The sequence below is a fragment of the Eublepharis macularius genome, chromosome 14 (assembly GCF_028583425.1).
Source record: "Eublepharis macularius isolate TG4126 chromosome 14, MPM_Emac_v1.0, whole genome shotgun sequence".
NCBI lineage: Eukaryota > Metazoa > Chordata > Lepidosauria > Squamata > Eublepharidae > Eublepharis > Eublepharis macularius.
In genome coordinates this window covers 10,152,399-10,178,648 of record NC_072803.1, presented here as the reverse complement: position 1 = coordinate 10,178,648, position 26,250 = coordinate 10,152,399, and positions in this window count along the sequence as shown.

Below are 26,250 nucleotides of genomic sequence, written 5' to 3'. Positions count from 1 at the left end.
AACTCATAGGAAGGAAGGAATCAGTTTCTTTCATGAAAATTGCACAGGAAAGGAGTTAATTTGTATCAGAAGAATGACACAGGGAGAAATGAACCCCACCCTCATTGTAGGTCCACATTGAGAGAGGTGGCTGCTATTGACACTTCTTATATATAAAAAAGTGAGAATCTATTTACAGATCTCCCATCACTGCGTCAAGTTTGATCCTGATGGATCATCTGAGTTTAGGGGATTCTAGGCTGTTATAGTCATGAATCGGTTCCTGAGGAAATGGCCAAGACTATCACCTACCAGTCATCATGTCTTTTGACAACCCACATTCTTACATTCTGTAGTTGGTGGGTAGCATCCTCAAAGCAAACATGCAAGTGTTGGTACCCTACAAAAAGAGGCACTGTGATCAAGGGATTCAGCAATCGTGTTCTTATGAGAGCATTGACCTGGGAAAGCAGAGTGCAACCACAAAGAATATTTGTCCAGTTTTGGCCCTCGGCACGAGTCAGGTCAAATTCCAAGTTCTGAGGAATCCCTCCCATCCAGCAGAGGATTTTAAAAGCTATTGAACCTAAGCCACAAAACATGCATACGCGCACAAGAAAAACACACTATGCACGATTCGCACATGAATTGCAATCAGTTACCATTGTGCATTTCCAAATTTTCCCTTTTAAAAGCCCTAGCTGACTGTAAAGACCCTGGCAAGATCCCGAGGAGGAAAATTTGCTCAGGCCAGCCGCAAGCTGAGGAAAACAGTCAGCAGTTGTGAAGCATTAACTTTCCACCCCCTTTTCTGAGAACTGAAGAGGAAATGCAGTATCTGGAACTGTAGCCCAACTACACGATGCTCTTCGTGCGCATTGGTGTGCCCCCATGGGATACAACAGAGAACTTATCTGAAGTAGGAAGCTCTCAATTCAATGCTTTGCAAGCAGAAGAACCCACATTCAGTGTTCAGCAGCTTCACTTGAAAGCATCTAAATGGTTGATCAAAATAGGCAATCCTGGGTTAATGTCAGGTTCATGTGTTCAGCCTATGCGTCCAAATGGGATTTTAGATACTTATAAAAAGGGGAAGAAAGAATTAGGAGGGCTGGTGGAAAGAACCCCAGATAATTACGGATTCTTAAGAGCTCTTCAGCTTCCTGCAAATCTGGCTCCTAACAATGTTATTCCAACCCTTCAAACTTCAGCGCTGATGCCTTGGAACCGGGAATATATTTTTCCCCCAACCCGATATTTGCATGTCCTGTTCCTATTATTTTCCTAACTTCTTTTCACCATTTTGACACTTTCTTGGCAATTTCCCTAAGTACTTAAAGAGCACATTAGCATGAGGAATGTGTGTTAACTGCTACAAGTTTAAATTGAGGAAGGCTTATTTACTGTTTGACTTCTGGCTGCGCTGGCATTTAGTTCTGTAAATGAGCCCTGCCAAATGAGTTATTTTTCAGTCAAACTCTTCATATCCCGAGATGTGTTTTTCATTTCTTTGCATTCTCCCTCTCCTTTCAGACCGTTTGGAGAGGAAAGAAAATTAGACATTCTTCACCCCACTCCATAATGTCCTGGTAGAGAAGGATAGGGAGCCGGGCAGAAGTGAGTTTTAGGGTCTGCACTTGGCCACTGGGGTATGGTTTTTATCTGAAAGTACTGCAACTATCTTGCAGAGCACAAATTCTGTGCACATCACAAATTTTGTTTCCGATAAAGCTTTCCCATTTTATAGGAAATTAATATTCTCACTTGTAGAGCAGGCAGAGGCAGATATTGTGTAACCCAAGGAGGCAGGGAGCCAGAAATAACACACAGTAAGTTCTTTGTGTATGAGTCCACTCCATTGATTTCTAATACATGGTCTATTTTTCACCAAAAACAGAGCACGTGAGGGGTGCTAAAGCCTGCCACTTCCTAAAGCTTACCTTACTATAGTGTTGAAAACATTTTTCTTCCAGCCCAGCTCAATACCAGAAGTGATTTTCATTGGAAGAAAACTGCTGAAGGAAATGGAGCACAGCAAGTTAAGGCATAGAAGGGAATAGGATTGAGTTTACCTCACCTCCATGTCCCACTGAATATTCATGTTCCTTTTCCATGCTGTTTTCCTCCTCCTTTGCTTTCATTCTGCTCAGCTTCATATACCCACAATGTCACTTACTCCTGCTGCCCCATATTACTTACTTGGTTTTGTTTATGAGGACTCGACACATCATCATATCATGATATTGTCATACCATCAGTAAAATGACATAAATTGCCACCATTCACAGAAATAAACAGCAGTAACGGCAAATGGGGAAGGAAGGCAAAAAAAAATGCATTGAACAATATGAATATAATTGTATTTTCAACATGTAAAGAGAATTGCCGAAAGAAAGTAGAGACATTTCTGACACTAGCAAAAAAACCCCAAACAGAATAGAAGGTAAATAATTTTCAGCTCAGGTCTTCTTATGTACAATGCAGAGATAAAATTAATGGAAATAGTATTCTGATAGGACTATGCCTCAAGAAGCCAGAAATTCCCTTTTGGTCAAGATCAAGGTACTTGAGCAAAACCTGAAGAAGTAAAGTGTATACAGCTAACAAGCTCACATTTTATCCATCTCCAGCTGATGTTATCATATCTCTCTTTCTTTGAGTGCTCAGTTTGTTAAAGCGGAGAGCATTTAATAAGTTAATGAGCATGTCTAAATTGATCCTTTCACCCAGGGATTTCCTGTCCATAAACCAAAGATATTGAATAGAACATTAGAAAAGAATTGTGGAGGGCCTTTTGAGAGTTTAGAGATTATTTCTAAAGATTAAATAGATTCAACATCACCCTGTATACCTAACATGTACAGCTCAGTATTTTTATTTTTATCATCATCATCATCATCATCATCAATCATCATCATCATCATCATCATTGTTGTTGTTGTTAATAATAATAATTGTAGAAATTTCTGTTACATGCAAATAATGACATTTGCATGTGATAGAACATTCTGCAATTATTATTTTGCATGATGCCATTTGCATTCTTTCTCTGATAACCATGAATTCTACTTTTGCTTCAAGCAACGATGTAGAATTTTCTGTTACATGCAAATAATGACATTTGCATGTGATAGAACATTCTGCAATTATTATTTTGCATGATGCCATTTGCATTCTTTCTCTGATAACCATGAATTCTACTTTTGCTTCAAGCATAACAACAAACACCAGGCAAAATGTCAGTCCTAACCTAAGATGACATACATGCATGGCCATCATTTGATGCCTAGAGATGATCTTGAGATGACTGACTTGTATGAATGAGCCTTCACAGTTGCATTACCCCAGAGAATATTCATATCCCTACACATCAATTCAAACACTGATATTTTTCAGTTCACATATTCATCTATTAATCCTCTAGTGTAATCAAGCCCTGAGAAATAATCTTAGACTTTCATCAAACTTCTATTCAGATTCAAAGATAGACATACAATTTTCTCCTAGTCTTTAAAAATTGCTTCCTAGTCTTTTTGAGCTTTATTTAATACTCATTTCTTGGATTTATTGAGTTCATCATATATCACATTTTCAGCATGGGTGATATCTTCCATAGTTGGCTTCCATACTGCATCAGCGACATAAGAATGTCTGGTTAATGCTGAATAGGAACATAAAGCCCCAAAGAAGCTGTGTCCTAGAAATTTTGTGTGTGCATCCAGTAGTGGCCAGAGGTATACTCCCTCTAAACACAAAATGTCCAATCAACTATCACAGCGAATACCCATCCTCCATGAATTTGCCCAACCCGCTTGTTAATCCATCCAGGCTAGTAATCAAGTATCTTGTTCCAGAGCACTCATAATTTTGCTATGCTTCATGCAATTAAATGCTTTCTTTGATGTACTTCCCCCCCCCAAGTGCCCCAGCAGAGGCCCTGTGGAACAAATGAGGGTTGTCGTTGTTCACCATCTATTTGAATCTTTGATGCTCCCGTCCCGAATTCCTTAACTTTAAACTTATTTATCTATGTCATTTATAGTCCGACTTTCTCACTGAGACAGAGGCCATTTCCACACTACTCACCTTCAATCGGAATGCTGCGGAAAGTTGTGAAAAAATCGCGGAAGATAGCGTTTTCTTGCGCAAATTTTGTGCGACATCGTGCAAAACTCGTGTGAGAAAACGCTGTCTTCCGGGTTTTGTTTGCAACGTTCCACGGCGTTCCGATTGAAGGTGAGTAGTGTGGAGGCGGCCAGAGTGAGATTAGTACAGTCAATATTGTTACGAAATTGCAGGAATAGGGCTACCAACTCCATTCCCAGTCTCAGGTTTAGACACACTACAGCTTCTTCTTGTACACGGAAGTGGCTGGAATGACATCTCCACTGCGTTGCAAGATAGGAAGGGAAGGATGATTCTCTGAATAGAAAGAGTATCAAATTTTGCTGGACCTGGACTGGAGGGAGGGCACATGTTGTTCCAAGTGTGAGATCTGGACTGGCATCCAAAATAGGGGAATTGTTGCCAGCTTCCTTTGGCCGCTGGTTGGTGCTTAGGTCAGATCCTGACAATGGCCACCATTGTTCAGCTTTTACATCAGGCAAAATGAGTTTCCCACCAAAATACCCAGTTCTCACAATATCTAATCAATTGGTGTGTGTGTGTGTGTGTGTGTGTGTGTGTGATGCTTCAGCTTTCTAACACTGGCAATAATAAGCCTTCGCTTTGCTGGTGATGTACAACGTGAGCTGTATAGCAATATTGTCAGAAGCCCCAGTATTGTTGGGCAAACAATAAACGGCAGCTTGATTTCTTTCATATGTCAGCAATGAGTGCTTTAATTCTTCATGGGACTTTTATGAACTCTGTCCTCAAAGAACGTTAATGGAAGACTTAATGTTGCATCATTGCAACATTACTCTGTATTATTTATCCAACCAGAAGCAGGTTTGAAATATTCATAAATTTGGCTTGTCCTAATTAAGAGGGTAACAATTATTTTTATTGGGCATCATTAAAAACTCATAAATAAACTTCCTCTTTATGCAGTTATTTCAAAACAGTTAAGCAATCCCTGTGTCACACTGGGAGCAAGAGGTTGGGTGGGAGGGAAGAAGAAGGACTTAAGCTAAATGATAACTTTATAAATCAGACAAACAGGGTTTTTTATGGCTCAGAGTTTCCCTTGCTTGATAGGAGCATTGGATTCCCTTACTTACACAAAACCAGTCCACTCTCTAAGTAAGTAGCTCTACAGGAACAAGATGAAGGGCACTATTTAAGATTTCAGTTGAAGACGTGAAGAAATGACGGGGTGCACATTTCAGGGAGAGAATCAGCAAGGTTTGGAGATAAGGTTGCAAGGCTCGGGCAACTGGTGGGAGGGCTGGCGGGCAGGGAACTGAGGGATGTGCAATGTCAACTATGTCACCACATCACTTCTGGGGAGAACCATAGAGTTACACAGAAAAAAGGGCCTTCCTGGCATTGTCTCCGTTGTGTCCTTTCTAAGTGCATCCGATGAGTAAGTTTTGAAGTGGAAATAATGATACAGTCCCTGAGAAAGCAAGGTCTGCAAAACAAAATTGGCTAGCGTTTTTTCGGGCTGAGTAGGAGGGGCGGCTTCCCTGCTTGGAGCGGAAGAGATTTCTGCATCTTGGCTATCTTGCTTACTGCACGTCAGGGAAAGAACACCTCCCATGAAAAGATATTCTATATTGTGTTGAAATAGAAACCGGACAGACAGTACTTTGGAGTGACTTGGATGATATGAAATTGTATTGATACAGTAATATTACAATTAGAGTGTGCTGTAAATATAAAATTTGAGTATTGTTAACATTGTCATTAATGATATTGATGGTTATATTAATTGCTCACTGCACTTTTCATTGAATGAAAAACAATTTATTTTGGTATATAACGTTTTGTATTCATTGTAGCAATTACCATTCAGGAAGACTCTTTTTTCTGTATTACATTGCAGTCTTTCCTTTAGCCTCTCTACTACTTGTTGAGAACCATAGAGTTTCCAATGATTCCTAGAGCTCCCCTACATCACTTACAGGTTTTCCCTAGAAGTGATGCAGCGATACAGCCAACATCATTTGTAAAAAAAAAATCTCCCACCACCTCTCCAAGCAAAGCAGGATGCTGGTGGGAGGTCCTTAGGGGAAAATAATCCCTTTAAAAAATATCTTGCCCTATCAAACTAAGAACACACAGAGTCATCTTTTAAAGCATCTGGAGCCCACAACCTTGTTGTAGTTGCAGAGTTTAATATGAGCCCAGTGGAAATAAATAGACAGACTCCTGTGGTTTTAGCTCTAGAAAAACACTTTTCCTACGTATCGGGGGAAAGAGTATAATTGGTGCGAAAATAAATGAATAGCCATCTAGCTACATCTTGATGGTTAACTAGAACAGAATAGACTAAAACCCAGGCTGAACAAAGAGCAATAAAACCTCCATAGTTAATTGTCCCCCAATAAACTGGTTACCTAATGGCGGATCCTAGATCTCTTCATTAAGCATAATACTTCCTAAGTGCTCCTATGCTAACTTGCTATCTGACTAAACAGAACATCAACTTAACTCTTTCATGACTGAATGTGGGACACTTGCTAAAATCTCAGCAGTCTCCTATCATAGCAGGAGCTCCAGCTGCCCTGTCTGGGGGGTCCATTCTTGGATAAACCCCCCCAAACCAGTGCATTTAAAAAGTGCATGTTGAATTTATCTTTTTGATTTTAATCCCCCACAATTATAGCGGCATAATGAAGAAGATTAAGGACAAACAGCACTTTCTTTTTTTTTTAAGCCAAAGGGATTTTTGCATTCAGCATGCACGGAAAATAACTAGGCCCATTTAATTACATATTACAATAGTCACTCACTGTGCAGAACCAGCGTGTAGAAGCAGAGCTAGAGGTGCATTGGAGCCATAATGACATGTTGTCTGAAGCACAGCGAAGGGGAAGGACTGTCCCCCTGCCCTCCCTAAATAGCACTTCTGAGATCCAGTCATCTTCACAGGTGTTACACAAGAACACCTGCTCAAAAAAACACACCTCCTCCCCATACTAGAAGCACAAAGATGCTTATGCTTGTATATACAGAGTTATGAAAGCAGAGCCAGGGCCAGGTGAAAGGCAAAGACATGCCCAGTGGTACAGTCTGCTACGGGCTGGTCCGATTTAGGGAAGAGAAAGGTGTTTGCATGGAGCTCAGCACTGAACTACCCGATCTGCAGAGTCATATGGATAATTTGTTGCTTAATCTACTGCTTCAGGCTGGAGAAGTGTCACATATTTGTGTCCTCCACCATGGATAAGTAGGATGTTAAAGAGAAGGATTCTGACCTAGACTTCTCTCTAATGTATCAGCTTTCTATATGTTCTTATATGGATAGTGGTACATTCATATAAGCAATTCGCCTTCTGCAAACTAACTTGATACATTCCAGCTACATATCAGCTCTGCACCATGGAACCAGAGGCAATCAATAACTGTTTCCCAATGCAGTACAGAAGTGGTATCTTTTAATATAAAGACATGGAGCTCCCAGTTATCTAAATCTAGCCACTGGCAAATGATTGAGAATGCATGTTACGTGGCTTGGGTTTGTGAGACAGAAACAGAGTGCTAGTTAATCAGCTAGATGCTGGGGTAACATTTTAGTATTTTGATTTCTTGGGCCAGTTGAGGTACACCAAGGGCTCGGGGGGGGGGGGCTCGCTGGGGGAGGTAGGGTTATAAGGCCTTCTGCTATGGTATGAGACCTTCCACTAGCAACCGTTGTTTCCCGCCGCTACTTTGAGCAGCAGCGCTAGAAAAAAATTAGAAACCATTGCCATTGTATGAATCAGCGCAGGAAAACCCAGAAGTGACACAGAGTAGCTCTAGGAATTGCTAGAAACTTTATGATTTTACTATAGAAGTCACTCTAGGAAGCACCAGAAACTCTGTAGTTTTATCATAAGAATTGTTGTAAGAATCACTGGAAACTTTGCGGTTGTACCACAAAGATAAAGGCAATTCCTAGAGCTACCCAACAGCATGTCCAGTTTTTCACAGAAGTGACATCATGGCACACACACCCAATTTCCCCACCCCCACCCCAATCTCCTGCCATTTACCAGCCTCCATGCAGGGCCTAGAGATCTCTTGAAATTACCAATGCAGATGATAGAGATCGGTTCCCCTGGAGAAAATGGCTGTGCTGGAGAGTGAACTCTATGGCATTATGCTTCACTCAGTGCCCCTCCCCTCTCTAAAGCCTGCCCTCCTCAAGCCCCACCCACATATCTCCAGGAATTTCCTGACCCAGAGTTGGCAACCCTACAAGTAAAGCAGTTTTGTTAGGGAGATTGGTTGTTTCTAGCTGGTTTCTTTCTGCATGAGGTTTGCTCTGTGCAGTTGTAGTGTCTCTGCATTAATTGTGCCCCATTTTCATAATTGTTCTCTTATTTACTTACACTGTTAGAGTAGATGTTTAATAATAACCTGCTCCCGGCCTCTGCCCTTCTGCCACCACTCACCTGGCCAGTGAGGGGTGGGAATGGACCCTGGGAACAGGCCCAGGAGGCACAAAAAAACTTCCCACGCAAGCACACAGCAGGTATGTTCCCCATGGGTGGCATGATGTCACTCTCAGAAGTGATGTCATCACACCATGCCGAGAGGAGTCATAAAAGGTAAGTTCCTCCCCCCACCGCCTTGCACTGGGAGGGTGAGGAGATCTGGCAGCCCAAGTTAAAGCCCTTGACTGCTGTAGGGCTGAAGTGGGCAGGAGGAAAAGGAGGGGGAGATCCCTGAAAGGGATGTCTCATCTGCAGCAAGCCTGCACAGCTCGCCCCTTTCTGTGACACTTTGATAGACTGATTCTGTATAAGGCACATTCCTATGTTCACGGTTGGAAGAGGGATTTAGAAAGAAGTTTGCACCTTAGTGACAGCTGCCTTTGTCTTCTTGTATATCCCTCCCACATTCTAAAAGTCTTCTGTCAGTCATTGAGTTTCCCCCTTCTGCTTCATGATTGCTTTCCTGCATTTACGTATTGTAGTCTTTGTGGGCTGATCCTCTCTCTGTGAATGCACCTTTTCAGTATATCCTTGGGAACTTGGCTAGTACCACCAAGATTTTAGCAGTGTGATCCTTTGCTAATATTTGAACCTGTAATTTACGTTTTCATGCAACACCTGAGTGATTTCTTTATAAACCTCAAAAGGGATATTTCTTAAATGGTCCTGAAAATAGAATCAGAATTATGCAAAAGGCGTCAGAATCTACTGGAAATGGTAGCTATTAAGGAAAGTTTGTTTTAAAAAAACTAATCTGCCCCAAAGCTTCAATAAGACTTTCTATAAGAGAGGTTAAAAACTGATAGCTGTTGGGCCCTGTAGTGGAGTCTGCAGTTCTTTTCCACAGGATGCTATCAGGGTTTGAGAGAGGGCCATCACACTGCAAAGGAAAATTACAATGTGAGATTGCTGAAATTGAGTTTATTTGCAAATTTGGAACAATGGACCTCCCAGGGTTGAACCGGGACAAAGGATTTTTCTGGCATTGCAGATGCTAATTTTCTGCACTCTGCACCCAGGCTCTATCAAGCTAACTTCAACATGTATTATAGCTAGCTTCCTGACACTCTAATTTACAATACCCCTCCCACCCTCTACTGGATTATAAGGACTCCTCCTGTTACGACCCCTTTTCTTTCTCTCAGACATATTTTGCCTTTAACCCTTTTCTTCTTGCCCCCTTCTGGATAGACTGCTGCCACCAGGAATTATATGCCAAATAGTTAACTTAAATTTCCCCCTTTAATAATGTGCCCAAGTGTCAGGCTCTTTCGTGGTACTATGTTGCCCTGAGGATAGGAATGGGATATGGGAATAAAAGATACTCTTAAAAAAATTATTTTTACAAGAAGCATATCGGTTTCATATTATTTCTTAAGCTTGATGGTTTCAAAAAGTGTTATCTTTTTCTAAAAGTTTCTTTTCATAGGCACAATCACTCAGATCTTCATAAACTTTCTCAGGCTGCGCACACAGTTTGCCTGCTTCAGATATCAATTTCTCACTCAAATACACATAGATTTTCTCTCAAGCGCGCACGCACAGTTTGCCTCCTTTAGACAGAATGAATGGGTGCCTCTCAGACCCACAGAGTTCAGATTTCCTCACAGGTTATATTTCTGTCAGAAATTCACAGACTCTCTCAGGTTGCACACAGCTTGCCTGCTAAAACCAGACTCAATATTTCTACTACACACTAGAGATGGGCACGAACCGGAAAAAAACCGAAACATGCAGTTTGTGGTTCATCAAATTTCACGAACCACGAACTTTCACAAACCTGCCCCTGGTTTGTGAACCGGCTTGTTTGGTTCATGAAAACATCACATCCAGGTCAGAAAACCATCACTTCCGGGCCAGCAGAAGGTCACTTCTGGGTCAGCAGAAGGTCTGCAGGAAGTCCATCCCCTGTTGCCTAGGAAACTGATTGATTAGCACCAGGCTGTTCTGCAGTCACGAATCAAAAAATGAACCAAATGAACCAGCCTAAAGTTCGTGGCGGTTCGTCAGAAATGGGATCTGATGAACCGCGGTTCATGAACCACAAACCGGCCTGGTTCGTGATTAATTTTGGTGTGTATTTCGGTTCATGCCCATCTCTACTACAGACCAGCACAGCTACCCACCTGAGAACATCACAATGTGTTCTTAGAAAGGGCTGCCAACTCCAGCCCATAGAATTGTGTCACTGCTTCTTGTTACTCCTGTTTGTGGCTTGATAAAGAACAGCCAGAAGTAACTGCTGCTGATTCAAGAGGTATAGAATTGTCAGTAGAAAAGCCATAGACTGCCTTGTGTTTCATTTGCATGTCTGCGCTGGGCTGATGGAAAGAAGTGAGACCTTTCCCTGCCCGTGGATAGGTGGCGCTGTGGGCATTCCATTCCCCCCCTTAAGCGGAAAACATCATCTGGCTTTAAAGGGGCGAGGGGCTTTTCAAAGCGAACAAAGTGATAAAATCCTGAACCCTGCCAAATGGGGCATCAACCACTGAGCATTGATGCTTCCAATAATAACACACAATATTCATTTTGTCTGGGCTTCCCTGCCTGCCTCTGCTTTGGCGGGTGAGTTTATCCCCTTCTCCACCCTACCCTCTCCTCCATTTCACTGTGAGTAAAGGTTTTAAGAGCTATTTCTTCTTTATGTTTCCACAGCGGTTGCTCACATGGAGAGGGCTTGATTGCAAGGAAATGGTTAGGCTTGCATTTCTTGTTAACCACGTTTGCACAATTTATAAACTTTTTTAAAAGAAGGAGAAGTGGGCTGTAGTTTCATTAGCCTTTAGCAAAAGTTGCCCGTGTAGCCAGTGGCCTTGTAACCTATGCAAGAACTGGAGGAAGCCAAGCAATTAGGAAATGTTGCGTTGCCAAGGTGGCCTTGGAAAGAAGCTTTTCTCTTGTTCATTTAGCATGGGAAGGAGATTAATACAGGGCCCTGGTCAGCAGGTAATTATTAATAGGGGCGATATTTGGAATTGAACAAGCGCAGAAGAGCAAATGTCAGCTTCCTTCACTGACTCACTCCCTTACAGTCTGAAATACAAGCAAAGCTCTGTAACCCTTTCCTTCCAGTAATGAACAGCCACAGAGATTTCAGCTATCCCCGCCCCCCTTTTTTAAGGCAAACCTGGCTGCATCCGACACCATCACTGGATACGCTCTTGTTGTGCTATAGCAATCATTTGCCACTGTATTTTCTTGTGTGGCCAAGCCAATCTAGTTGCAAATTATTGTTGCCATGGAACAATAGCAGAAGATATGTGGTCATCATAGCTTCAGCCTCTCTCTCCTTCCAGGAGAAAAAAATGTCCTATTCCTTTAATTGAGGCTTATTTACCAAGTGATGTTATTTACTTTTATGCCATGAAAATCTCAGCTGCTGGATTTTCACCCATTAAGCCTCTATTAAAAAGACAGGGAGACTTTTCTTCAGGCTCTCCTGGGCCATCCAATAATCATATTCTGAGTTTTCAAAAACAAACAGCAAAAACCTTGAACAAGTTTAAAAACTGGAGAAATGCCTTTCTTAACTTGATTATGGCTGGTCTTAGGCTATGCCCTGCAGTGGAGAAATTGTTTTGCCACCTCTGAAAGTTGCTTGACCCCACCACCCCCACCAACACACACAGAGGAGTAAATTTAATGGCAGGTATGCTTTGGACAATATTTAGAGAGACCTCCACAGTGTGTCTTGTGTCTTTATGGAGCTTGCCACCAACTAGGGTCATAGAGTTATAGACAGCAGCGGAGTTTTAAACAGCCCTGGGTCACTCCTTGTGAACTTTAATGATATCGTAGTTGCGTGTGATGAGTTGAGGGTCACAGGAGGGCACGGATGCATCGCTCAGAGTCAACAGGAGAGCTCTTCCTCCCGCAGTTGTGCACTGTTTTGCATAGTGAGCAAGATACAGGCAAGGTCAAGAAGGACAGGAATTCATCCCTAATGGCTGCCATAGCAGCTAACGTTTCACAAATGGAAACAGGGACATTTCTACGTGTTTGCAACATCCTCGTCCTTGTATTAACCATCCCCACCATGCCTAATTGCACATTGTCAAAGGCTCTTCTTCGCTGGCTGTATGCAGCATTCATCTACTGCCTGGCAGCCTATTCTAGGATTCAGCTACATGTTATTGGATATGATGCTATCCAGTAGGAAAATTGAGTTACAAATCATTGCTATTGCATAATGATAGTGCAATAGCCAGTGATGTGATGTGCAATAGCCAGTGATGGGTGGATGTAGCCCTGCACTGGCTTCTGAAGCAGATATGTTAGGAAACAGACTGTCACAATTTTATTCCAAAAAAGCTTAGTGAGCAGCGCAGTCGCCAAGAGGGGAGGACGGGTTCACATTGTGCACCGTGCTGCAAACAGTCTCCTTTAAAGTGGCTGCAGCCACCCACAGTGTAGTCCTGCAAATCACTCCTTTTGAAGTGGCTTCTAAAACGCGGGGGGGGGGGGGTCTGGATTTTCCAGCAAATGGTAAGTCCTCCCATGGGAGTGCTGCTCTGTTACAGAAACGTTCTGCTCTGCTGTGAAAAATAAACCCCATAGAAATTCAGCTGAGCCGTAATTAGGTGGTGCTTATGTCACTCACAGCCCACCCCGTGGCAGTGATCAGGATTCGGTAGCTGCTTGGCTTATGGTTGCCATTTAGCTAGTTTTAAATGAAACGCACAAGTTTTCGTAGTTGTTTTGCACCAACTTACACCAGTGGTGATCTGATAAGGGAGGGAATTCTGCAGTACTTTCCCCCTTTATGGCGCTGAAAATTGGAGATGCCTGCCAGCCAGGAGTTGCTGCAGTCTGTTGCAGTACGGTCCCTTCAACAGCGGTAGATTCTTTAAACCAAACTTCCCTTTGCCTTTTGCCTTGCATTAGCCGGTATCCATTCCCCTTGTTCTCCGGCTGACTGGAAGGGGTCCCCCCCCGCCCGCCCCCACTTTAATGTGAAAAGAGCAAGAATCCAGTAGCACCTATAAGACTAACAAAATTCTTGGTAGGATATGAGCTTTCGTGAGCCACAGCTCACTTCTTCAGACATTCTTTAATGCGAAGTGAGAGCTGCATGTCTAGCAGGGTGTGATTAGGTATGAGAGCTGGATCTCCATACTCTACACACCCGTCCGCACCACTGTCAGCTCCTGTCAGCCTCTCGGCGCCCTGGCAGCAAAAGGGCCCAGCGTGAGACAGAGATGGGAAATAGGTGCAAGATTATTGACAGATCAAATCAGGCCTTGCAGTGAAATTAAGTGTCTTAGATGAGGGTTGATCAAGAGCCAGTTGCTACTCAGGCTGAGCTTTCCACTTTATTTTCTGCTGCCATCAACAGTCAATGCGGCCCAAGTGGAAGAACAGGCTCCTGACTCAGCTGTTTGTCAGCGGGCCAAAGGAGTAGGAGGTGATATTGTAGAATGTGGATTTAATGAAAGAAATTTTATATACTCTTCTACGCCTTTAAGTATTATGCACTCTTACTATTCTCAGGAGCTATTGTAGTATTTGTAACGCAACTTGCAAGAAAATGAAACTTGAAACAAAAGGACCAAAGAAGAATGTATGGTAAACATGTTAATCACTGTGAGAACTGAGAAATATCTGTACAATGCTTGCTATATGGTAGAGATGCACCTGTCACACGCACCTGCTGTATGATTCTAATACAGAAAGCTTTTTGTAAGAACTGTCTATGCAAAATGTTGCAATGAAAGCAAGCTAGGATTAGTAACATCTCTCTCAAGGCTGAGAGAGAGAAACTGCAAAACTGGGGCCAGGGGCTGTAACCAGAAGCGCATTCCAATAGCTTTCCACCCACGGAACTCAGCTCCTTGAAAGACCCCAAGGTTGCAAGAAGTGACTTTAGGGTGCCGCCGTTAAAAGTTACATTGGCAAAAGGAGTGGGCAGAGGAAGGAAGATGTTCCTCTCAGAGATAACACCAAGGACAGATAAGAAACTGCAATCTTGCACAAGAAATTGCACAAGTTTGTGCTCAACAATATTGGTGTTGATCTCTCTACAGTCCCCAGTGGGCAGTAGCCATTGGGGGTTGGGGAAATGGCCGAAGCCCCTTCCCCCATGCCATAGCTCTGATCCAAATCAGGTCCAGCCATGCTTGGGAAATAAGTTCCCTGCAGACCGTGTCTAACACATTGCGTAGTTCGGCCCTTAAATACTCCTACCATTCCAGTTAAGTTCCTGTGTTGCTGTCATGTCTAGTGTGCCTCATTTATAATTGGCATGATTTCCATCAAAGAATTGAGGGCATGTTGACAATACAGAATCTGGCAGTGTGCTGTAGCCAAGCAAGTCCAGTTAATATCTGCCTCTCAAGCCTTACTCTCTGCGACCCTGCCTCTAGAAGTGAGGCAGGTGGCAACCAGAGACAGGGCATTTTCTATGGTGGCACCTCATCTGTAGAATGCCCTCCAGCTTGAGACTCAACTTGTGCCAAACCAAAATGCATATCTTTACCCAAAATGGTAAAGAGTCCAGTAGCACCTTTAAGACTAATCAACTTTAATAGTAGCATAAGCTTTTGAGATGCATCTGATGAAGAGAACTGTGGTTCTCGAAAACGCATGCTACTATTTAAGTTGGTTAGTCTTAAAGGTGCTACTGGACTCTTTACTATTTTGCGATTACAGACTAACACGGCTAACTCCTCTGTATCTTTACCCAGGCTTTTATTTAGGGGTTATTTGATCAGCTTTTTAATGGTCTGCTTCTTTTATGGGCAGTTTTTGTGCTGCTTGTGTCCAGCGGCTTCTTTTTAATGGCTTGTTTTTTAATATTGTGATGTGGTTTTATTTGTAAGCTGCCTCAAACAGTGAAGAGGCAGCACAGAAATACCTTAAATAAGTAATTCTGGGTCTAGTCAGTGTATGGAAGGGAGGTCGTTGGAGGGAACATTGTATGCTCTCTTGAGATCGTCTGATGAAAAGAAAAAGAACAAGCCATTGAGTCACAACTGTCTCATGGCAACCCCATCCATAGGGTGTCCTAGGCAAGACACAAGCAGAGGTGGTTTGCCATTGCCTTCCTCTGCATAGCCTACACAGATTTTCTTGGAGGTCTCTTCTCCACTAACCATGGCCAACCCTGCTTAGCTCCCAAGATCCAATGAGCTTGGGCTATATTCAGGGCCAGCTCGCACCTGAGGCAGCTTAACGGCTGTCTTTGTGTGCATGCGCGCAAGTGCGCGCATGCGCCGGGCTGCATGATGATGTCACTGTGTGTGATGTCATCACGCGGGGCTGGTGCGCATGCGGGAGGCCTTCCAGCCCTCCCATTCAGTTGCTCTGTGGGCCAGGAGCAGCTGGTCGCTCTGGCCACCGGCTGTGCCTGGCCTGCAGATCAACTGAATGGGAGGCTGCCCACTCAGCTGCCCCACGCTGCCACTGCCAGCATGTGCTCCTGGCCAGCGGTGGTGGCAGCAGTTCCGTGGTGCGTGCCCCTGCCCCCTTGCCAGAACCCCTCCGGCACCTTAGCGCCCTGAAGCAGCTGCCAGGCCGGCCTCAATGGGCGGGCCAGCCCTGGTATATTGGCTATTTGCACCTCTGCCTGATGAAAGGCAGCATATAAACATCATAAATAATATTGCTGCTGCTGATGGCACAGGGAGCTCTTCTTGATAATTTCCTAGCTTCCCTTACAGAACTGCATTTCCCAGCTTTCCTGGGAGGAGTGAATGTCTATTAAACTGCTTTAAGTTTCTGCTGCAGATACACTATCAGTCTTTCAGAAATCATTCTTGCAGGCTTCATGTCTGTAGAACAGTAATTCCCTCCTGTCCGGAGATTTTACTAGGCTGATGCCATCTGGCTGCTTCAGGCACGGCCTTGCTGACCTCCCATTGTGACTACAACTTGTGGAAGAGCCCAGGGACAACAAATCTTTTTTTCCTCTCTACTCTGCATTGAAAAGCTGGCAGGATTCAAAGCTTTTTAGCTGACATTTGGTATTTGAAAAGCAGCTGTTGCTCTGATACTATCAGCTAGGGACATATCGGCACTTGCTGCGCAGCCTGACTGTTGTCAGTATCTGGATGGTATCAGAACACAGCGATTGCATGTCTGAAACTCTGGATAATTCCATCAGAGACATGAAAACATGGGGAAGATAGGGGTGGATACCTCAAAGGAGGTGTGTTAACATTCCCTAATTCTCTTCTTTTTCTATCCACTGCTGTTTTTGCCAGAGGCTTTGTTGTCCTCTGTTGGTTGTGGAGATTTGCTTGTATTGTGTACCCATGCACATGTTTATATACAATTTGTTTGTTATTTACATTGTAGATCTATTATATTACTCTCAGTATACCAGCTGGCCAGGAAGCTGCAACTGGCGAATGCTCATCCAGTATCGGCTTTCTTGGATTATATAGTCTCCATCTTAGGAAGGTTATTACTAGAGGTGAAATACGAACTGAAGTTCGTCACGAACTGGGTTGGTTCATGAACCAGCGGTTCGTGGGACTTCATTTCTTACAAACCGTGACGAAGTTTAGCCTGGTTCGTATTTCGGTTTGCCACTGCAGACAGACTGGCACCAATCAATCGGTTTCCTAGGCAAGCGATGGGTGGGCTCTCTGCAGACCTTCTGCTGACCCAGAAGTGACATTTTCATGAACCAAACAAACCGGTTCACAAACTGGGGCAAGTTCGTGGAAGTTTGTGGCTCATGAAACATAACAAACCATGAACTACACAGTTTAGAATTTTCCCGGTTCATGCCCATCTCTAGTTATTACCGAAAACTTGATACATTTCAGTTGCTTTTTAAAGACATATGAATAAGCCGTTTCTTTTTGTTCTTGTATGACATCATTATGAGCCATTTCGTTTCACCCATTTTTGACTGCTGACTTTCCTGGTTTGGTGGTTTCTTTTGCACCACTTATGCACCTGGTACCCATGACTTGATCTTTACATGCCACTTATACGCAGTTAGTGCAAAAATAATATATAATTAATGGGAAACTTTCAGCACAAGGAAACAGAAAGAAAGACTCAATGGTTTGATTTGTGCAAGGGAGAAGTGAAAAAGAAATGGAAATATTTGAAGTTTGGCAGCAGGGATGAGAAACCTGAAAAGCATCCCTACTGCTTGCGTACCTGCAAAGTCAAAGCCGGAGATAGTCAATTGTTGGCTAGTTCAGCTCACATCCTGAAAAATAGCTTGTTTCTGAAGAGGCGGCATATCAGTTTTCTGGTAAATACATTTAATGTGTATACTACTACAAGAGGAAAGAGCCCCGTGGCGCAGAGTGGTAAGCTGCAGTACTGCAGCCCAAGCTCTGCTCATGACTTGAGTTCGATCCCGGGAGAAGCCGGGTTCAATTAGCCAGTTCAAGGTTGACTCAGCCTTCCATCGTTCTGAGGTCGGTAAAATGAGTACCCAGTTTCCTGGGGGTAAAATATAGATGACTGGGGAAGGCAATGGCAAACCACCCTGAAACAAAAAAGTCTGCTAAGAAAACGTTGAGATGCGACGTCCCCCATGGGTCAGTAATGGCTCGGTGTTTGCACAGAGGACTACCTTAACCTTTTATCTACTGCTACAAGAAATGCATCTCGAGGCTTGTCACAGTACACTATTCCTGACATTTATTTTATTTTATTTACTTCATTTATACCTCCTTTCTCTCTCCAATGGAGAGATTGGAGAGAACTGATCTTCGGATCATCTTTGGAATTCTGACCCGGGGTGGTCCATACAACCCAAAAAAGGTCAGGGATTGGGTTTCTGCATAACTCGAGTAGTTACTCTTCAACATTTCACATTGAAGCTCTGTTTAACAGCATGCCTTTTGAAATGGACTTACTGTTTCAAAATATTTTCTGCATAAACACAGCTTATCTTTAGTCATGCAGTAGAGATCCTTGTGCTGTGGCGACAGCTGTTGCAAAAGCAACATTTTTTTAAAATCTGCACAGCCAATCAGATCTCTAATGGCATGCTGGATAAAAGCCCTGCCCACTTCCTAAAAACACCTGGTGGGCACCCGAAAAGGTGTCAGTGGGCGCCAAGTTGGGGACCCCTGCTCTAGGTTCTTGTATCATGATGTTCTGTCCATTTGTACCACTAAATACAATGGAACCCTGCAGCTATGAATAGTCACTACATCTTCCAGGCACCAAGCTTATCAGCACAGTGTTTGTGTCTAATGCTGGACAACAACTCTGAGGCAAGTCACATGTGCATTTGGAATCTGATCATGATAAATTTGGCTAATGATTTCATTCTTGTGCAAGTTCTCAGCATCCTTGGTCAAAGGCATTCACCGACAGCTATCATTCATCATTTGGACATATTCTCAACACTTACTGGACAAATGACAGATCCCAGATAGGGGGAGGAGAGAACAAACAAAGTATTTGCAAACCAGTTCAGAACGCTCAGTGAATGCAAACATACCGCATTTTGGAAATCAGACAGGCAAAATGGATGAGGCCCAGACACTCGAGAACCAAACTATGAAGCTCTCTTCCCAAGTCATCCCAGAAGAGACTACCAAGAATAATCTGTTGAATGAGCTATTTTTTCCTGTCAGCTGGTTGTGAGGAAGAGGATGGGGAAGGTATGTGAGCAGATACATGCTCAAATTATTTGCAAGAAAATATAGAATAATCTTGAACATTCAGTGAAGAATGAACTGTTTTTTTTTCAAGTGCTCAGGAGTGGTGCTTTCAATTTATGATCCAATTGTGCTTTGAATAAAGAAGTGTTCCCATGCCACTGGTCCTTCCACTCTAGGTTCAAGAATGTTGCCGAATATTCCAGTCTCTTTGCTTCACAATCCTACAAACCATGTTAAATTCCATCAGAACGGAATATCCGTCTCTGCTGAAGATGTTTTTCCTTTGTACGGCAGGCAGATAACCTCCCTTGCAGACTGCCTCTAATTGATGAGCCCAGTTCCTACTTGGTCTTCCAAATCTCTTTGTTACTATAGTTTCCAGCATTTAGCAAGCCATTACCAAAGCTTTAAAGTATCTGGAGATAACAGTGACTGGGACAACTTGAGCAGAAGAGGATAGCATCATTCTGTCAGGATAAAAGAAGCCCTTTAGTGCAATGAACTGACCCATTATCCTCATGGGGACATTATTCTCCAGCAGTGGTCACTGTTTAGAAGCACCATTAGGACAAATTTCTTTTGCCACTTTGCTTTTTCTGCAAAAAAAATAAATGGGGGGGGGTGTTGTTGCCTAGCAACACTCCTTCACTAGAGCATTGCAGAGCTCCCGGATGTAATGTGATATGAAAAGGAGTGAATTGTTTTCTCTCTCTTTCTTTTCCATGAGAACCCAGCACTCTGGTGTAGATAACTTTTAGGGAAAATAGAGGAGTTGCACCTTGTACCTGAACCTGCCTCTTTCTCTAGTTCCTCCTACTAGGCCCTCCTCAAGACCCCTTTCTTTATCAAATCCTTTCTCAAACCAATGCATCCTCCTCAGCTAACCTATAGTCTTCTTCATGATGACTACCTGACATCCTGTTACTTCCTCTCACATACAATTCATTGGTCACCTTTCCCTCTACCCTTCCCTAGTCCTTTGTTTATCTGTCGGCATTTCTGCGCTACCTTTTGTCAGACTTGTGGCTAGATAACGGTCTTACTCCAGACTACCTTCTGCAATTAGACAACAGTCCATTGTTTCCAAAAGGCTTTTACTGAAGAATTAGTTCATTATAGTCCACTAGCCTGAACACAAGGTCCAGGATGGTACATGTGCATTGTTACCAATGACAAGCAAAGCACGAGATACAGAGTAACAGATCACAGCAGGCCCAACCTCCCCCCGCAGTTCTCAAAACAACCCCTTTGAAGACGGAAGAGCGAGAAGCTCCCAAGGCCGGTTCTTGGTGGAACGTCGGTAGCCAAAACAATCCATTTCTGCAAGATAGCTTCCTGGGAACCTTGGCACCTGGAAGAGAGAGCACTTACACACTGAAAGGATTAAAATGGAGTCAGTAAAGCAAAGGCATACATGAAAGCAATCTGAACCTGACATTCTGCCCCCTGTAAGATGCCCCCCCTCCAGGTTTATGTGGGTAGCGGGAGTGGAATGCCTTAATCAATCTAGGGGCACGAACGTGCATAGAGTTCACCCATTCATCAAATCCAGAATCAAAGTCCTTCCACCTAATGAGATAAAATAACTGGTTCCTTTGTATTTTAGAGTCTAGTATTTGTTGTACTTCATAGTGGGTTTGATCATTGATCAGAGTGGGGATTGGAGGTGCACGGGTGTGCCATTGGTTAGCAGGAGGGGCTTTCTTCAACAAACTGACATGAAAGGTATCATGTACATGACGAAGATTCTTTGGCAGATTTAAAGCAACAGTCACTTTGTTGATTACTTTGCGAACAGGAAATGGTCCCAAAAATTTTAACGCTAGCTTGCGGCTGGTTTGGGTTGTTTTCAGATTTTTTGTGGAGAGGTAGACCAGGTCACCCGGCTGTAATTCCCATTCCGCCGCGCAGTGGCGGTCAGCGTACTTTTTGTAATCCTGTTTGGCTTTGATGAGATGTTTCTTGATCTGCGTCCACTGCTGGGCTGCTTCCCCCCACCATTCGGTGACGTCGGTGGAGGCTGTAGCGGGGGGAGGAAGCGCCTCGAATGGAAAGGGCTTGAAGTGGAAACCATAGACGATTTTGAAGGGAGTTTCTCCTGTAGAGGCGTGCACGCTGTTATTATACGAGAATTCTGCCAGGGGGAGTAAATCCAACCAATTATCCTGTTGGAAATTAATGTAACAGCGCAGGAACTGTTCTAATATCTGATTTGTTTTTTCTGATTGTCCGTCCGTTTCTGGGTGGTGGCTTGAACTCAGACCCTGTTCAATGCCCAGTAGTTGTAAAAGCTCCCGCCAGAAGTTGGCAACGAACTGTCCGCCGCGATCCGAGATCACCTTGGATGGAAAAGAATGTATTTTTACAATATTTTTTATAAAGATGTCCACTAGTTTTCTAGCCGAAGGAATAGTAGTACAAGGTATAAAATGAGCTTGCTTGGAGAATAAATCGACCACGACCAAAATACAATTGTGTCCCTTGGAGGGGGGCAAGTCTGTGATAAAGTCCATGGAAATTATTTCCCACGGTCGGCTTGGCGTTTCTAGGGGTTGTAGGAGTCCCGGAGGTTTTCCTTTTCGGGATTTGGCGCTGAGGAAGATGGGGCAAGACGCTACGTATTGTGAAATGTCTTTGCGCATGCCCGGCCACCAAAATTGGCGCTGTACCAAATGAAGAGTTTTTAAGTATCCATAATGTCCCGCTGTGGGGGCATCGTGACAGTGTTGTAACACTTCTTTTCTCAAGCTTTTGGGTACATAGAAGCGATCCCCCCAGAGCCATTCCCCCTGGTTGGATTGTTGCAGTTTGTCTTTGGGCACATCCTCCCCCTCCTTTTCCACTTCAGCTTTCAACTTTTCTCTCCACCCTTGGTCAGTGTGAGGGAAGTGGGTGGTGCGGCTGCGCGTTGTCACCACGCCCCCTAGTTGCGTAGGTGAGAAGACTGTGTCTATCGTCTCCTCCCTTTTGCTTTTGTGCTGGGGCATACGTGATAGAGCGTCCGCCAAGAAGTTAGTTTTCCCAGGGAGGAAGTTTAATGTGAAATCGAATTTGGAGAAAAACTCCGCCCATCTCAGTTGTTTGGCGTTTAGCCGGCGAGGGCTGCGCAAGGCTTCTAAATTTTTATGATCCGTCCAGACTTCGAACGGATGGCGGGCTCCTTCTAACCAATGTCTCCAGGTAGTGAGAGCCGCTTTTACAGCAAAAGCTTCTTTCTCCCATACATTCCAATTCCTTTCCGCCTCTGAAAACTTTCTGGAAAGGAAGGTGCAGGGTTTGAGTTTTTTATCCGCCCCCCGCTGTAGTAGTACCCCCCCAATCGCCGTATCGCTGGCATCGACTTGTACTATGAACGGGCGACTTTCATCGGGGTGTTGTAGGACGGGTTCCGATACAAACTGCGTTTTTAGGTGGTCGAACGCCATTTGGCATTCCGCTGTCCAAGCCAATTTTGCACTTGGTTTTTTGGCTTGGTCCCCTTTATCTTTGGTTTTTAACAGTTCCGTTAGGGGAAGTGTGATTTGGGCGAAATTTGCAATAAACTCTCTGTAGAAGTTGGCAAAGCCCAAGAAAGATTGTAATTCCTTGCGGGTTGTGGGGTTTTGCCACTGGAGTACTGCTTGTATTTTACTGGGATCCATCTTTAAACCCTCCCGGGAGATACAATAGCCCAAGTAAGTGAGTTCCGTCTTGTGAAATTCACATTTAGAAAGTTTAATAGGTAACTGGTTATTCATGAGGGTGGTTAAGACTTTCTTTACCAATTCTACATGTTCCTCTTCAGTTTCTGAATAAATTAACACATCATCCAGATACACCACTACACCTTTATAGAGGAATTCATGCAGTACTTCATTAATCATGGACATGAAAACTGAGGGGGCTCCGGCCAAGCCGAAAGGCATAACTAAGTATTCAAATTGGCCGAGTGATGTGTTGAAGGCTGTTTTCCATTCATCCCCCTCTCGAATACGAACGTGAAAGTAAGCATCTTTCAAATCTAATTTCGTAAAGATCTTACCTTGAGCCACGACGTTGAGTAGATCTCTTATGAGCGGAATGGGATATGCATTGCTGGAAGAGACCGCATTAAGACCTCGGAAGTCCGTGCATAATCTTAAGCCCCCATCTTTCTTTTTTACAAAGAGTACAGGTGCTGCATGGGGACTGTTAGCTGGTCGGATAAATCCTCTTTGAAGGTTGAGGTCGATGAAGTTGCGGAGCTCTTCTCTTTCGTTGGGGCTCATAGGGTATAGGCGGCCTTTGGGCAGCATGGTGCCTGGCAAAATTTCCACGGCACAGTCTGTCCTCCTGTGAGGAGGCAACGAGTTGGCTACTTCTTCTGTGAAGGTTTGTGTGTACGCCCTGTATTGCTTGAGTATTAGATTGATTTCTTCTTGGGAGAGGAGAGCCGGTTCGGTTGTGGTAGGATCTTTTCCCCAATTTTGATCCCACCGATGACTTTTACAGGACTCATGGGTGAAGGTGATGCTTCCTTCTGCCCAATTGATGTAAGGGTTATGATCGCATAACCATCGGCTTCCCAGGATCAAAGGGTACTTTGCGGTGGCACTAATAACGAAAGATCTTTTTTCCCAATGCTGCCCCATGCCTGTAATGACGGGCATGGTTTCTGTAGTTACTGGATTCATGTTAGTGCCATCCATTTGTTCGAAAATGACCGGTATGTCTAATTCTTTGACAGGGAGCACTAGTCCGTTGACCAAGGCTGGCGCAATAATGTCTCTAGAGCAGCCCGAATCAATGAGGGCTTGTACCCGGATATGCATCTTTTTGTCAGAATTTACTAAAGTCACTGGTATGAAGAGTATGGACCTGTACGGTTGGTTCGAAACCGGAACTGACTGAGGTTTGATCTGTCGGTTGGGTCCTTTCACGACAGATCCATTTCGTTTCCCGAGGAGGGGCTTTCTGGAGTCTCCCCTCCCGCCAACGCCGTCGGGTCATATTCCATAATTTCTTCCAATTCTAGCCCCCTCTCAGGGGGATTTCGTCTCGGCGCTCCCCTACCTCTTGCCGCTCTGGGGGCTGGGGTAGGGCGCGTAGGCGCCGGGTAGGCAGCGGGGGCTGGGCGTCTGAGTTGGAGCAGAGGTCTTTGCACAGGCCGATAGGGACATTGCGCTGCAAAATGACCACTTTGTCCACACTGCAAACACAATCCTTGTTGCCATCTAGCATCTCTCGCTCCACGGATAGCGTAGCCAGCCCCCCGGCTCCCTCGAGCAGGAGTCTTTGACCCGGAGGTTGTTGGTGTTGCTCCACCAAACGAACTTCCATCAGACGGTTTTCTACTTCACAGGTTAATTGTATCCACCCTAACAGCGTAGGAGGGTTATCTTGCATTAGAGCCCTGTCTAGCAATCTAGGGTTTAAACCCTGTTTGAACATGATTATTTTGGTGGATTCTTCACACCTTGGGCATTTCGCAGCAAGTTGTCTGAATTTGGCAGCATAGTCTCTAGCCGACATGGTGCCTTGCCTGATAGCCTGCAATTCTGTCCGGGCTCTGGTTTCTTCTAGGGGATCCTCATATTGAGCTCGGATTGCGTCTATCAGCCCTTGGAGGGTATTTAATTCGGGGGCCCCCACGTTATACAGTCCTACATACCAGTCAGCTGCTTTGCCTTGAAGACATGACCCCAAATGTTCGATTTGACTAGCTTCACTTCCGAAAAGATGTCCCCAACGATTAAAAAATTGTACTACTTGTACTAGAAAAAATCCCAATTTGGAAGGGTCCCCATCGAACGTAGCATCCAACTTGACCCAACCCATCGGGAGGTCTTGTCGCGGAACCGGTGCCGGCATTGGATAGACATCGAGCAGTTCGAGGGGTTGTCGCGGGGCCGGGGCCGGCATTGGATAGACGTCTAGTGGGCCGAGGGGTCGCGGAGCTGGTGGCATCTGTGGTCTCTGTGGTAGAGGTGGTTGCGGGTGCGGTCGCGGCTGGCGCAGAGGAGGTATTCCCGGACGCGGCTGGGGAAAAAGTCCTCTCGGTATAGGTTGCGTTGGCCGCGTTGGTGCTGGGACCGCTGCCCCTCTCGGCCGCGGCTGATGAGGGGCCGGTCGTAATGGTTGGGGATGGAGTGGTAGCGGATGAAGCGGAGGCGTATCACCTCGCGGCCCCGGGGTTGGTCCCGCTTGCGTTGTAGGTGGAGGGGTTACCGGCTGATCAGCTTGCGTCGTGGTTGGAGGGAGGATTGGACCCCCCGGTTGTATCGGTTCCCCTCCGCCGTTGGTAGGACGGGGCTCCCCCGGTTGCGGTCCGTCACCCCCTCCACTGGTTCCGTCGTCAACTGGTCCGACCGGCTGGTCAGGCTGGGAATCATCTGGAACGGGTCCTTCTCCGGGGACCTCTTCCTCATCCCCCGTCTCTGGTGGCTGTTGCGGCCAGGGTTGGATCGGACCCTCCTGCCGAGGCAGGAGCGTTTGGAGATTGGCCAGACTCTGGCTGATGTCTGGCCATCCAGCGGGCCGCTCACGACCGCCGTCCCCCGCGACTAGCACCGACAGCAAATGGAAGGCACTGGCTAAACTTTCTTCCATATTTATGAGTCTGTTTTCCAAAAGCTGTACTCTCCCCATGGTTTCCTCACCCTCAGCAGCTTCGGCCGTCTGCGAGGTTTGCCCAGTTTCAGTCCGTGGCCCCGTGGTGAGCGTTTGCTGCCAAGGCAAGGGTGCCTCGTCTCCTCGCTCCTCTTGGGACCTCGCGGCTAAAACTCCTTTTGTCAGGCCGGTGATTGCCGATATACCTGAGTCAATGGCTAACGTTCTGCTCTGCAGTTGCACCCACTGGTGCTCACTTACTTCTTGTTGCCCCGACCACGGGGTGACTTCCGCATAATCCCAACTCAGGGTGCCACGGCGGGACGTATCCCACTCCGATTGTTCGGTCGTTCTATTCCAATATATCCAAGGTTGATCACCGGTTTGTTCAGGGATGGATTCCAGGCTACGCCGACTATCCAACTGTAAGTGCGTGAACATCGTACTGGCCCTCCTATCCCTGGTTTCCCTTGGTCGCGCTCCCCACTGTGTCGGGGTAGGTAGCGATAGCAGTGGGAGAGCCGTGGCCCGAGGCTGCG